This window comes from Bombina bombina, chromosome 2 (genome assembly GCF_027579735.1).
Source record: "Bombina bombina isolate aBomBom1 chromosome 2, aBomBom1.pri, whole genome shotgun sequence".
Classification (NCBI taxonomy): domain Eukaryota; kingdom Metazoa; phylum Chordata; class Amphibia; order Anura; family Bombinatoridae; genus Bombina; species Bombina bombina.
In genome coordinates, this window is record NC_069500.1 from 1,063,383,376 (window position 1) to 1,063,398,304 (window position 14,929).

The following is a 14,929-nucleotide window of genomic DNA, read 5'->3' on the forward strand; positions in this document are numbered from 1 at the left end:
TAATATATCAAAATAGAATTTCCAATCTCTCATCCAGACTGCATGGGATGAGGCTTCCTGGCTACATGTTATTACACATACTTCAAACTTGTTTCCCAATGCTGCAAAAAATTGCCTTCTCAACACCTCTTAACACTATGAAATTAGCCAATACAATTCTAATATACCAAAATAACATTACAATACTATACCTCTCATCCAGACTGCATGGGATGAGGTTTCCTGGCTTTATATACACACAGTTAAATATCTGTGTCTGGAACACACCTGAACTGAGCAGAATATGAGCAGAATATGGCCATATTGTGTGACTAAGATCCCATCTTTATTTAAAAAAAATTATGAAATATTAAGAAGGCAATTTTTGCAGCATTAAGGAAAAAAGTTAAAATATGTGAAATAATTTGTGGTCTCATGTGTCTTGAGGTGCGCCAATACCTGCTCTTATTATTATAAGCATATACATATATATTTTTATTTGCTGTCCATCGCTGCACAACTTACCCCTTTCACATTATGAGAACAAGGCTCAAATTGGAGCCTATGTAAGCACGCTCTCGTGAGCGCAATGCTTCTGTGCAATGTGAACGTGAGGTCGCGTTCGCATAGCACCTCACTTGTAATACCAGCGCACATTTGCGTGCCTTGTATTTCTCAGTTGAGCGCAAATATCGCTTTTGTGGAAGAGATATTTTGCGCTCAACTTGTAATCTAGCCCTTTATGTTGTTGAATCATGAAAGTTTAATTTTGACTAGGCATCTGCATTTGGATCTTTTGTGATAATCCAAATGCGATAGAAGGTGGCATTCTGCTCTTTTCAGAGCCAGATACCTTCTTGTGAAACATAAGATCTATGCAAATCAGAAGACTTCTTACACAACAAGTGAATGATTAATTCAGGTATACCATAAAACATTATCTTTATGTCAGTGACTGTAAGTCAACACTTCAAAAACTGACTACTAAAGGACCACTAAAGTCAAAATTAAAATTAGATAAAGCATGCATTAAAAAAAAACTTTCCAATATATTTCCATTATCAAAATGTGCAACTTTTTATAGGCACATTTTCTGTGGCTCCTACTAAGCATGCGCAAAAGTGCACAGTATATACATGTATGTATTTTGTGATTGGCTGATGGCTGTCACGCCAGGTGACCTATTTACTAAAGCCCGGACGTAAAAAGTTTGCCTACGGAAACCTTGTCTGCCGGGCATTACGGCGAGCAGGGCCGGCCCTAGCCATTGCGGGGCCCAAGGCAGGATGACACAATGGGCCCCCCCGCGCTCTCCCCCCCCAACCCCGCCCAATCTCTGCCCCCAACCACGCCCAATATCCGCCCCCAACCCCGCCCCACAGCTTTTAAAATGAAAAAATAAAAAATTTAAGGTAATGCACAACATTTTATATATATATATATATATATATATATATATATATATATATATATATATAAAACAATCCACTATTGGAACAACTGTTTATGTATATAATGAAGAATTATGCTTACAATTAGGAACAGTTGAGTTGAACTGGGCCTTATTTTTATGTGTTTTCTTATGATAACAAGAACATTACAGAGACGCCAGGGCCGGCCCTAGCAAGTGCAGGTCCCTAGGCAGATTGACAGCCCAGGGCCTCTACCCAGAACAAAAAATACTTAAAAGAAATGGGGCAATGCACTGTACCACACAAACACACAGATATAATACACATAGAGATACTTATATACACATACATCCACATACTCAGACACAACACACACAGCCCACACACACACAGCCCACACCCCACACACACACACACACCCCACACACACACACAGCCCACACACACACACCCCACATATGGCCTCTGTAGTCCCCTTTTTTGCCAGCTATGTGACTAAGAGGGAACTATTATCTCAGATCACATACATGCCCATGCAGTTCAACTGTCCCAGAGGCTTCTGTATGGCTTCAGATCATATGCTTTCCACATGCAGCCCCCTTAATGAAAATGTTATGTCAAATGAAATCCCAAATCAGATACATATAAACTATTGCCCCTTTAGTGCCAGTGATATTCCCTGGTGAAACCTCAGAACAGATGTATGGAGCTCGAAGCCCACTTTATTTCAAAATAAGACAATTAGCAATGCAAACAAAAAGCAGTAAGCAAAGTATTGTGAGCATCAGGTGGACCCCAGTCTCTTTTGTACCTACTGATGTTCTGCCCTGATTATTGTCTTTGAAAATCATTTCCATATATTAATAATTACTAAAGTTCAGATCTCAGATGACCAGAACATTAAATGCTCTTAATCTAGACCCCCACTTACACTGCACCTGCTTCTTATACATAGACCCCACTACACCACTCATACTACTTATACAGAGAGACACCACAGTTATACACCATATGACATATACTGCTTATATAGAGACCTCAATTACACAAGGTGTATTCATTATACACAGAAGACCCACTTTTACACAGTCACTGTACACAGCACACACTACATATTTAATAAAAGCCTCACTTATACAGATCATACAATATTGATTTAACACAGTAAAACCTCAATTACATATACATACAACTTATATACAGAAAACCCATTATACATTTCACATGCAGCTTATATACAGAAAGACCCCCATTTCTATTGCACATACTTTACATATAGATATAACTGTCACGGATACCAGACGGCTAAGGCTACCCCCCACCCCCCTACAACCTCACCCCTGTTGTTTCTCAGTGGTTTTGGGCTCCTCAGAGCAACCACAATCTCTGGAAGCTTTTGGTTGCATGGTTTTGTGTTCCAAACTTGTTTAGAAAAGAGCTTGTGTATGACCAGGAAAACCCTCCTAGGCTGGCCGGGCTCCTGGAACTCCCGGTCGGCCGCCTCACAACGGACACCCGCCTAACCCCTCTCAGGCTGTCCAGGCTCCTGGAACTCCCGGACAGCAGGACACCCCTCGTCGCTCCAGCAACCATGTGCCCCAGAGCTCCGCTCTTTTGGGGATTAGTAGCCCCTAGGGAGGACAAGAGGTGGACAAATTACCGGAGGGGAGCTCCTTTGGGAACTGGGGGTTTTGGACACCCCTAACCCCATAACTTCAACGGACTGTAACTCCGGAAGTGCCGCCGTTCCACTGGGATCACCCGAAACCGCCACCCCTAAGTATTGGGATTATGTGAGACTGTGGCTCCTATGGAGGTGCCGGGCTGTCTGGAGGGGCGGGGATGGCGGGAAGATTGTCCTTTGTGTTATCAAGATGAGATGTGTGTTCTCAATAAAATCAGTTCTTGATTCACCTGAAGGCTAGTCTGTCTAGTTATTTGGGTGAGCTCCAGCTAAAATCACTTTCCTGGGCTACATAGCAGCCTGTTCCAGGCAAAGGAAGGACCCTCTGGCAGAGCTACTCAGTCGGGGTAGCCGGAGTCTGCCACAGGGTGGGACCCTGAGTACGGGTGCTGTCGGGTATCAGGGGTGGCTACAGGCTGTGGTCACTTGCCAGCTACATAGCTGCAGTCGGCAGGGAGGATGCTGGACCCGTTTGGCGGAGCTACCCAGTCGGGGTAGCTGGGGGTATCCGTCACAATAACCCATTACGTCAAATGTACTACTGCTTGTATACAGAGACCCCCTTAGTTTGAACATATTGCTTATATACAGAAAGTGTCAACTTTAATAACTATATGGTATTGGAATATTCTAAGGAAATAACGAGTATTGTTGACCATTAGTATCTGATGAAGGAGGTTCACTTCACTTATAAAGACCTCGGAATCTGCAATCCAGTCTTGTATGTAAAGACCTTCTCCTATGCTAACCTAAATACTAAAACAGATATAAGGGTTAGGAAGCACAAGACCAAAAAATGGTAACTACCCATGTAATAAATGTAAAATGTGCAAGTTTATGATTCCAGGAAATAAGATTGAGGACAGTAAAGGACAAGTGCATAAAACTAAATGATTTATAACCTGTAAAACTTATGGGGTGGTTTATGTTTTGTCTTGTTCATGTCCCAAATTATATGTTGGGAAATCTTATAGAGAGTTCAAGGAAAGGATGAAGGAGCACAGACGTGATATTGTAAATAAAAAAATTAAAACCAGTGGCATTGCAAGACATTTTTTTGAGGCTCATAATAGCAGTGAACCAGTGATGAATGTTTGAGATTTATTGGAGCAGAATATGTTGGTATTCATGAAAGGGGGGTGATTGGGACAATTTACTACTAAAAGCAGAATGCAAGTGGATATTTAACCTGGACACTGTCCAACCAGGAGGATTAAATGAAGAGCTAAATTTTGCTCCTTTCCTATTATGAAAATGCCCACTTGTTTTCTCATTGTTTCCAACACTCTCAATTTCGTCTTATTACTGTACTTAGGAAAAGATGAAATAGGATACCCTGTACACATAGTTATTATAAGAAATTTCATCCTTTAACAAAGCAATATTTGTCATATTTGATGCACCTTTATTTAAATCCATTATTGGATGTTACTAATGATTATTTAGTGTGCTACAATATGAATGGACAACATCGACTGGAAACAGTGTATAATCTATTGGTCTGACATAGATATTTCAGTAATGCCATTGCTGCCATAACATTAAGTTAGTCATTTAATACGGACATTAGATATTATTATTCTTGATTCTGTGAGCAATAAGCTCAAATGTTTATATAGAGGCACTGAATGTGTTAATTCACCTGGGACTGATCTCAATAAAAGGCGAACTATACGTCACATAGCATCACATGCCTGAGGAAGCCCAATCAACACATACGTTTGGGTGAAACACGTGTAGCAGTTGGTTTGTCACGCCCACTGGAGCTCCGTGAGCATGGAAATGTTTGGGCGCGTTGTTTGGCACTAGGTGAGGTTGAAGGAATACGCTGTGAGTCGAGAGGGTGAAGATTCCACAGGAGCGGATAAAATTTCTGCAGCAAATACGGCACAGCGGTGGTAGTGAGACGTCACTCCCGCGAGTAGAAAGTTGCTGGTAAGCTTTACAATTTTTTGTCATCAAGTTTGACAGCCCTCCATAACGACTCTGCACGAATGTTCTCGACCAACCTATTAGCCACTAGCGCCCAATGTATACCGACCTTATATGTTTCTATCTTGCATTTGGCTGGACTACCAAGGATTACTAACTAACCACTTTACCAACTTTGAGACTGGTTTTGGAAAGATTGTCATCATTCTATATTGGGGACTGTCTAATTATGCATACTAACCAAGGCTTGCTTATTCTATGCTGACATTGCCTGGCTGGATTAACCCCTTCCTCTCTGTTGAAATATTTGGTAGCTACCACAGCAAGATTTTATCTGTGGATTTTTCACAGGTTTTTAAAATTTTTGTTCATTGTCCTCTACCAAGGGGAAGGTATACATGAACGTATTTTTATTTTAGGTTCAGTGTTTTCATTTTTTTGATTGTTTAATAATAAAGCACAACACTACATCTTGCATTTGGTCTCTGACTCCATTTCTTTTGGTCACTGGTTTCCAACATTGGTTATTGTTGCTTAATGAGCTTGTGCTGGTTAAAGGTATAGCTGCACATTTTTTTCTTATATTTTGTTATATATATATACTCATTTTGTTAATAAGAATTTATTTCAAAGGGCATTGTTTCAAGTTTGTTTATGTGTTTTATGCAAACTAACTGATGTATAGAATATTTTTATAACCAAAAAAAAAAGAGCTCATATGACATTATGATATATTGTAGTATATATGGCTTTGACTTGGTTACAAAAAATAAGGTATGTCAGATAAATATATTTTAAGTAATTAAATTGATATAATAGGCATAGGAAAAAGTTTTTCAGTGATCTTATGTTGAAAAAGAAAGTATTCATGTTTGCTAAAATTGCACTTTTCAAATTAAACATTTAATTTTTTTAAATATGTGATAGCTTACATTTAGACCATGAAGCGTATTCAATCACTCTAAACTGTAATCTTCTTGAAAAAATTTGTGTTTACTTAAATGATTCAGTTGTGTACACAGAGAAATTTCAATTTAGTGTGATTGAATATGCTCCATGGTTTAAATGTAAGATATTGCACGGTGTATTTTAATATATTTTTTTTTAAATTAAAATTATTTTTAATTAGAAAAGTGCATTTTCAGCAAACACTTTATTTTATGACATAGTTGGTCGAGGGCTATATTGCAACTCTAAAACCACGCTGAACATATTAAGCCACCAGTATTGAATGTTTTGCAAATTTAAAGGATTACTTTCTGTTATAATTTTTAAGCTAAACAACTAACATATTAAAGTTAATAAACATTAATTAAAACCTACTGACCTATATTTTCTCTAAAACGAAGTTTCATAACGTTCTAAAAGTTATATCTTTTATTTGCCGATGATGTCACGTTATCCTGCCCGCTATTTTCAGCACTGCATGTTCAAAATACTTAAACCAATAACTTTGTGTTTAAAGCGCCATTTTGAAACCTAGGTATTGTAAACGGATTGGTACAGAGCAAAGGATACCCACGGAGTGGGTTTGGAAAACAATTAAATTTGCAGACAAGATTTCTGATATACGGTAGAGATATGTTAATGAAATGCTATTGATAAAAAGCGTATTTGGGGTAGTTAGTTAGTAACAGGCATAGAAAATATTTACTTACAGTGGCCCTTTAAGTAAACCCTCTCATCACCAAGCAAAGTGTCTTTAAATGCCTCTTTCTGATAGTACCTTCAATTATGACATCGAACCCTTTATTACATTTTGCAGGAAATCTCAATTGCGATGCAAAAAACTTTTTAACATAGCACGGTTTCGATCATCAGGCCCTCAGAGAGGTCTAGAGTTTGCACTTTTTGGGTGGGGGTGGGGGTGGGGGATGCATTTAATGCTATGGGGTAAATGTTTTTTTTATTCATCTGTTGTCCCAAACCTCATTTCTGAGGCATAGTGAATTCATATACTCCTACCCTCATAAAGCATATTTATGTTCTCTTTCATGGATCCTATAGATAGGCAAGGGGCCTCAAAGAAGAACGTTTTAAAAGCCAAAATAAATATAGAGGTAGACTCTCTTACTTTTGCCTTAAAGGGACATGAAACTCAATTTTTTTTATTTCATGATTCAGATGGAGAATACAATTTTAAACAACTTTCTAGTTTACTTCTATTATCTAATTTGTTTCATTCTCTTGGTATCTAAACATATGGGTGAGCCAATCAAAATCAATATATACAGTGTATATATATATATATATATATATATATATATATATATATATAATCCAAGTTAAGGAAAACATAATTTATGCTTACCTGATAAATTCCTTTCTCCTGTAGTGTGGTCAGTCCACGGGTCATCATTACTTCTGGGATATTAACTCCTCCCCAACAGGAAGTGCAAGAGGATCACCCAAGCAGAGCTGCTATATAGCTCCTCCCCTCTACGTCACACCCAGTCATTCGACCGAGAACCAACGAGAAAGGAGAAACTAAAGGGTGCAGTGGTGACTGGAGTATAATTTAAAAATTTAGACCTGCCATAAAAAACAGGGCGGGCCGTGGACTGACCACACTACAGGAGAAAGGAATTTATCAGGTAAGCATAAATTATGTTTTCTCCTGTTAAGTGTGGTCAGTCCACGGGTCATCATTACTTCTGGGATACCAATACCAAAGCTAAAGTACACGGATGACGGGAGGGACAGGCAGGATCTTTATACGGAAGGAACCACTGCCTGAAGAACCTTTCTCCCAAAAACAGCCTCCGAAGAAGCAAAAGTGTCAAATTTGGAAAATTTGGAAAAAGTATGAAGAGAAGACCAAGTTGCAGCCTTGCAAATCTGTTCAACAGAGGCCTCATTCTTAAAGGCCCAAGTGGAAGCCACAGCTCTAGTAGAATGAGCTGTAATTCTTTCAGGAGGCTGCTGTCCAGCAGTCTCATAAGCTAAACGTATTATACTACGAAGCCAAAAAGAGTGAGAGGTAGCAGAAGCTTTTTGACCTCTCCTCTGTCCAGAATAAACGACAAACAGGGAAGAAGTTTGTCGAAAATCTTTAGTTGCCTGTAAATAAAATTTCAGGGCACGGACTACATCTAGATTGTGTAGAAGTCGTTCCTTCTTTGAAGAAGGCTTAGGACACAATGATGGAACAACAATCTCTTGATTGATATTCCTGTTAGTGACCACCTTAGGTAAGAACCCAGGTTTAGTACGCAGAACTACCTTGTCTGAATGAAAAATCAGATAAGGAGAATCACAATGTAAGGCCGATAACTCAGAGACTCTTCGAGCCGATGAAATAGCCATTAAAAACAGAACTTTCCAAGATAACAATTTGATATCAATGGAATGAAGGGGTTCAAACGGAACACCCTGTAAAACGTTAAGAACTAAGTTTAAACTCCATGGTGGAGCAACAGTTTTAAACACAGGCTTAATCCTGGCCAAAGCCTGACAAAAAGCCTGAACGTCTGGAACTTCTGACAGACGTTTGTGTAAAAGAATGGACAGAGCTGAAATCTGTCCCTTTAAGGAACTAGCGGATAAACCCTTTTCTAAACCTTCTTGTAGAAAAGACAATATCCTAGGAATCCTAACCTTACTCCATGAGTAACTCTTGGATTCGCACCAATGTAAGTATTTACGCCATATTTTATGGTAAATCTTTCTGGTAACAGGCTTCCTAGCCTGTATTAAGGTATCAATTACTGACTCAGAAAATCCACGTTTTGATAAAATCAAGCGTTCAATTTCCAAGCAGTCAGCTTCAGAGAAATTAGATTTTGATGTTTGAAGGGACCCTGGATCAGAAGGTCCTGTCTCAGAGGCAGAGACGAAGGTGGACAGGATGACATGTCCACTAGATCTGCATACCAGGTCCTGCGTGGCCACGCTGGCGCTATTAGAATCACTGATGCTCTCTCCTGTTTGATCCTGGCAATCAATCGAGGAAGCATCGGGAAGGGTGGAAACACATAAGCCATCCCGAAAGTCCAAGGTGCTGTCAAAGCATCTACCAGGACCGCTCCCGGATCCCTGGATCTGGACCCGTAACACGGAAGCTTGGCGTTCTGTCGAGACGCCATGAGATCTATCTCTGGTTTGCCCCAACGTCGAAGTATTTGGGCAAAGACCTCCGGATGAAGTTCCCACTCCCCCGGATGAAAAGTCTGACGACTTAGGAAATCCGCCTCCCAGTTCTCCACTCCCGGGATGTGGATTGCTGACAGGTGGCAAGAGTGAGACTCTGCCCAGCGAATTATCTTTGATACTTCCATCATCGCTAGGGAGCTTCTTGTCCCTCCTTGATGGTTGATGTAAGCTACAGTCGTGATGTTGTCCGACTGAAACCTGATGAACCCCCGAGTTGTTAACTGGGGCCAAGCCAGAAGGGCATTGAGAACTGCTCTCAATTCCAGAATGTTTATTGGAAGGAGACTCTCCTCCTGAGTCCATGATCCCTGAGCCTTCAGAGAATTCCAGACAGCGCCCCAACCTAGTAGGCTGGCGTCTGTTGTTACAATTGTCCAATCTGGCCTGCTGAATGGCATCCCCCTGGACAGATGTGGCCGAGAAAGCCACCATAGAAGAGAATTTCTTGTCTCTTGATCCAGATTCAGAGTAGGGGACAAATCTGAGTAATCCCCATTCCACTGACTTAGCATGCACAATTGCAGCGGTCTGAGATGAAGGCGTGCAAAGGGTACTATGTCCATTGCCGCTACCATTAAGCCGATTACCTCCATGCATTGAGCCACTGACGGGTGTTGAATGGAATGAAGGACACGGCAAGTATTTTGAAGCTTTGTTAACCTGTCTTCTGTCAGGTAGATCTTCATTTCTACAGAATCTATAAGAGTCCCCAAGAAGGGAACTCTTGTGAGTGGAAAGAGAGAACTCTTCTTTTCGTTCACCTTCCACCCATGCGACCTTAGAAATGCCAGTACTAACTCTGTATGAGACTTGGCAGTTAGAAAGCTTGAAGCTTGTATCAGAATGTCGTCTAGGTACGGAGCTACCGAAATTCCTCGCGGTCTTAGTACCGCCAGAAGAGCGCCCAGAACCTTTGTGAAGATTCTTGGAGCCGTAGCCAATCCGAATGGAAGAGCTACAAACTGGTAATGCCTGTCTAGGAAGGCAAACCTTAGATACCGGTAATGATCTTTGTGAATCGGTATGTGAAGGTAAGCGTCCTTTAAATCCACTGTGGTCATGTACTGACCCTCTTGGATCATGGGTAGGATTGTCCGAATAGTTTCCATTTTGAACGATGGAACTCTTAGGAATTTGTTTAGGATCTTTAAATCCAAGATTGGTCTGAAGGTTCATTCTTTCTTGGGAACCACAAACAGATTTGAGTAAAACCCTTGTCCGTGTTCCGACCGCGGAACCGGGTGGATCACTCCCATTAGTAAGAGATCTTGTACACAGCGTAGAAACGCCTCTTTCTTTATTTGGTCTGTTGACAACCTTGAAAGATGAAATCTCCCTTTTGGGGGAGAGGTCTTGAAGTCCAGAAGATATCCCTGAGATATGATCTCTAAAGCCCAGGGATCCTGGACATCTCTTGCCCAAGCCTGGGCGAAGAGAGAAAGTCTGCCCCCCACTAGATCCGTTCCCGGATCGGGGGCCCTCGATTCATGCTGTCTTAGGGGCAGCAGCAGGTTTTCTGGCCTGCTTGCCCTTGTTCCAGGACTGGTTAGGTCTCCAGCCTTGTCTGTAGCGAGCAACAGCTCCTTCCTGTTTTGGAGCAGAGGAAGTTGATGCTGCTCCTGCCTTGAAATTATGAAAGGTACGAAAATTAGACTGTCTAGCCCTAGGTTTGGCTCTGTCTTGAGGCAGGGCATGGCCTTTACCTCCTGTAATGTCAGCGATAATTTCTTTCAAACCGGGCCCGAATAAGGTCTGCCCTTTGAAAGGTATGTTAAGTAATTTAGATTTAGAAGTAACATCAGCTGACCAGGATTTCAGCCACAGTGCTCTGCGTGCCTGAATGGCGAATCCGGAATTCTTAGCCGTAAGTTTAGTTAAATGTACTACAGCATCTGAAACAAATGAATTAGCTAGCTTAAGTGTTTTAAGCTTATTTGAAATCTCATCTATAGTTATTGAGTCAAGAGTTTCTTCCAGAGACTCGGACCAAAAAGCGGCCGCAGCCGTGACAGACGCAATACATGCAAGGGGTTGTAATATAAAACCTTGTTGAGCAAACATTTTCTTAAGGTAACCCTCTAATTTTTTATCCATTGGATCTGAAAAGGCACAGCTATCCTCCACCGGGATAGTGGTACGCTTAGCCAGAGTAGAAACCGCTCCCTCCACCTTAGGGACCGTCTGCCATAAGTCCCGTGTGGTGGCGTCTATTGGAAACATTTTTCTAAATACAGGAGGGGGGGAAAAGGGTACACCGGGCCTATCCCACTCCTTAGTAATTATCTCTGTAAGCCTCTTAGGTATAGGAAATACGTCAGTACCGCATAGTATCTATCCAGCCTACATAATTTCTCTGGGATTGCAACAGTGTTACAATCATTCAGAGCCGCTAATACCTCCCCTAGCAGTACACGGAGGTTTTCTAGCTTAAACTTAAAGTTTGAAATGTCTGAATCCACTCTATTGGGATCAGCTCCGTCACCTGCAGATTGAAGCTCTCCGTCCTCATGTTCTGCAAATTGTGACGCAGTATCTGACATGGCCCTATTATTATCAGCGCACTCTGTTCTCACCCCAGAGTGATCTCGCTTACCTCTAAGCTCAGGTAGTTTAGACAAAACTTCAGTCATAACATTAGCCATGTCCTGTAATGTGATCTGTAATGGCCGCCCTGAAGTACCCGGCGTTACAATATCACGCACCTCCCGAGCGGGAGATGCAGGTACTGACACGTGAGGCAAGTTAGTCAGCATAACTTTCCCCTCGTTGTTTGGTGAAAGATGTTCAATTTGTACAGATTGACTTTTATTTAAAGTAGCATCAATGCAATAAGTACATAAATTTCTATTGGGCTCCACCTTGGCTTTAGCACATATAGCACAGAGATATTCCTCAGACATGTTTAACACACTAGCAATTAAACTAGCAAACTTGGAAATACTTTTCAACTCAATTTACAAGTAAAATGACAAACGTACTGTGCCTTTAAGAAGCACAGAAAAAAATTATGACAGTTGAGTAACAATGAACCGGGGAAACTATAAAATCAAATTTTACCCGGTAAAAAAACAGAATTTATGTTTACCTGATAAATTACTTTCTCCAACGGTGTGTCCGGTCCACGGCGTCATCCTTACTTGTGGGATATTCTCTTCCCCAACAGGAAATGGCAAAGAGCCCAGCAAAGCTGGTCACATGATCCCTCCTAGGCTCCGCCTTCCCCAGTCATTCGACCGACGTAAAGGAGGAATATTTGCATAGGAGAAATCATATGATACCGTGGTGACTGTAGTTAGAGAAAATAAATCATCAGACCTGATTAAAAAACCAGGGCGGGCCGTGGACCGGACACACCGTTGGAGAAAGTAATTTATCAGGTAAACATAAATTCTGTTTTCTCCAACATAGGTGTGTCCGGTCCACGGCGTCATCCTTACTTGTGGGAACCAATACCAAAGCTTTAGGACACGGATGATGGGAGGGAGCAAATCAGGTCACCTAGATGGAAGGCACCACGGCTTGCAAAACCTTTCTCCCAAAAATAGCCTCAGAAGAAGCAAAAGTATCAAATTTGTAAAATTTAGTAAAAGTGTGCAGTGAAGACCAAGTCGCTGCCTTACATATCTGATCAACAGAAGCCTCGTTCTTGAAGGCCCATGTGGAAGCCACGGTCCTAGTGGAATGAGCTGTGATTCTTTCAGGAGGCTGCCGTCCGGCAGTCTCATAAGCCAATCTGATGATGCTTTTAAGCCAAAAAGAGAGAGAGGTAGAAGTTGCTTTTTGACCTCTCCTTTTGCCAGAATAAACAACAAACAAGGAAGATGTTTGTCTGAAATCCTTTGTAGCCTCTAAATAGAATTTTAGAGCACGAACTACATCCAAATTGTGCAACAAACGTTCCTTCTTTGAAACTGGATTCGGACACAAAGAAGGCACGACTATCTCCTGGTTAATATTTTTGTTAGAAACAACTTTCGGAAGAAAACCAGGTTTAGTACGCAAAACCACCTTATCTGCATGGAACACCAGATAAGGAGGAGAACACTGCAGAGCAGATATCTCTGAAACTCTTCTAGCAGAAGAAATTGCAACCAAAAACAAAACTTTCCAAGATAATAACTTGATATCAACGGAATGTAGGGGTTCAAACGGAACCCCCTGAAGAACTGAAAGAACTAAATTAAGACTCCAAGGAGGAGTCAAAGGTTTGTAAACAGGCTTGATTCTAACCAGAGCCTGAACAAAAGCTTGAACATCTGGCACAGCCGCCAGCTTTTTGTGAAGTAAAACAGATAAAGCATTTAAACACCAAAAAACTCTAAGCCATCTCCGTGGAGATGTTGCCTGTACAACGGCAAAGAGAATGACTGGGGAAGGCGGAGCCTAGGAGGGATCATGTGACCAGCTTTGCTGGGCTCTTTGCCATTTCCTGTTGGGGAAGAGAATATCCCACAAGTAAGGATGACGCCGTGGACCGGACACACCTATGTTGGAGAAATACAATTTAGCAAAGGATTGCCCCCATTAGCAATGGATAACTAACCCTTAAACAGCAGAAAAAAAAAAAGTACAGAAAATAAACGTTTTTTATCACAGTCAAAACACAATCTCACAGGTCTGCTGTGAGTGATTACCTCCCTCAAAATAATTTTTGAAGACCCTTGAGCTCTGTAGAGACGATCCGGATCATGCAGGGAAGAAAACAGACTTGTGACTGAATTTCTGATGCGTAGTAAAAGCGCCAAAATAGGCCCCTCCCCCTCACACACAACAGTGAGGGAGATCAGTAAACTGTCTTAAATTAAATAAAACGACAGCCAAGTGGAAAAAAACAGTGCCCAAAACAATTTTTCACCCAGTACCTCAGATAAATAAACGATTTAACATGCCAGCAAAACGTTTAACATCAAATAAAATGAAGTATCATTAGAAAGCCTGCTGCTAGTCGTTCCCACTGCAAGTTAGGCTAAAAGTTTTATGTATACAGTATTATCCCAGTGAAGTGCCATTCCCCAGAATACTGAAGTGTAAATATACATACATGACAGCCTGATACCAGTTGCTACTACTGCATTTAAGGCTGAACTTACATTATATCGGTATTGGCAGTATTTTCTCAGTCAATTCCATTCCTCAGAAAATAATATACTGCTACATACCTCTTTGCAGGTGAACCTGCCCGCTGTCCCCTGATCTGAAGTTTACCTCACTCCTCAGATGGCCGAGAACAGCAAAATGATCTTAACTACGCCGGCTAAAATCATACAAAAACTCAGGTAGATTCTTCTTCAAATTCTACCTGAGAAGGAACAACACACTCCGGTGCTGTTTTAAAATAAACTTTTGATTGAAGGTATAAAAACTAAGTATAATCACCACAGTCCTCTCACACATCCTATCTATTAGTTGGGTGCAAGAGAATGACTGGGTGACGTAGAGGGGAGGAGCTATATAGCAGCTCTGCTTGGGTGATCCTCTTGCACTTCCTGTTGGGGAGGAGTTAATATCCCAGAAGTAATGATGACCCGTGGACTGACCACACTTAACAGGAGAAAGCACAATCTTACACAGATAGATTGCCAAGGTGCTCCGCAAACCACAATACAAAAGTTCTCCACAAATGCAGGCACTCACTAGTCTTGGTTAAAACAAGATGATTTATTTAATTCATTAAAAAGCTATTCATGACGTTTCGGTACATTCCTGTACCTTTATCAAATGTTACCGCTATACTAACAAAAAATTAAAACCTCCTGACAAACTTACCTAC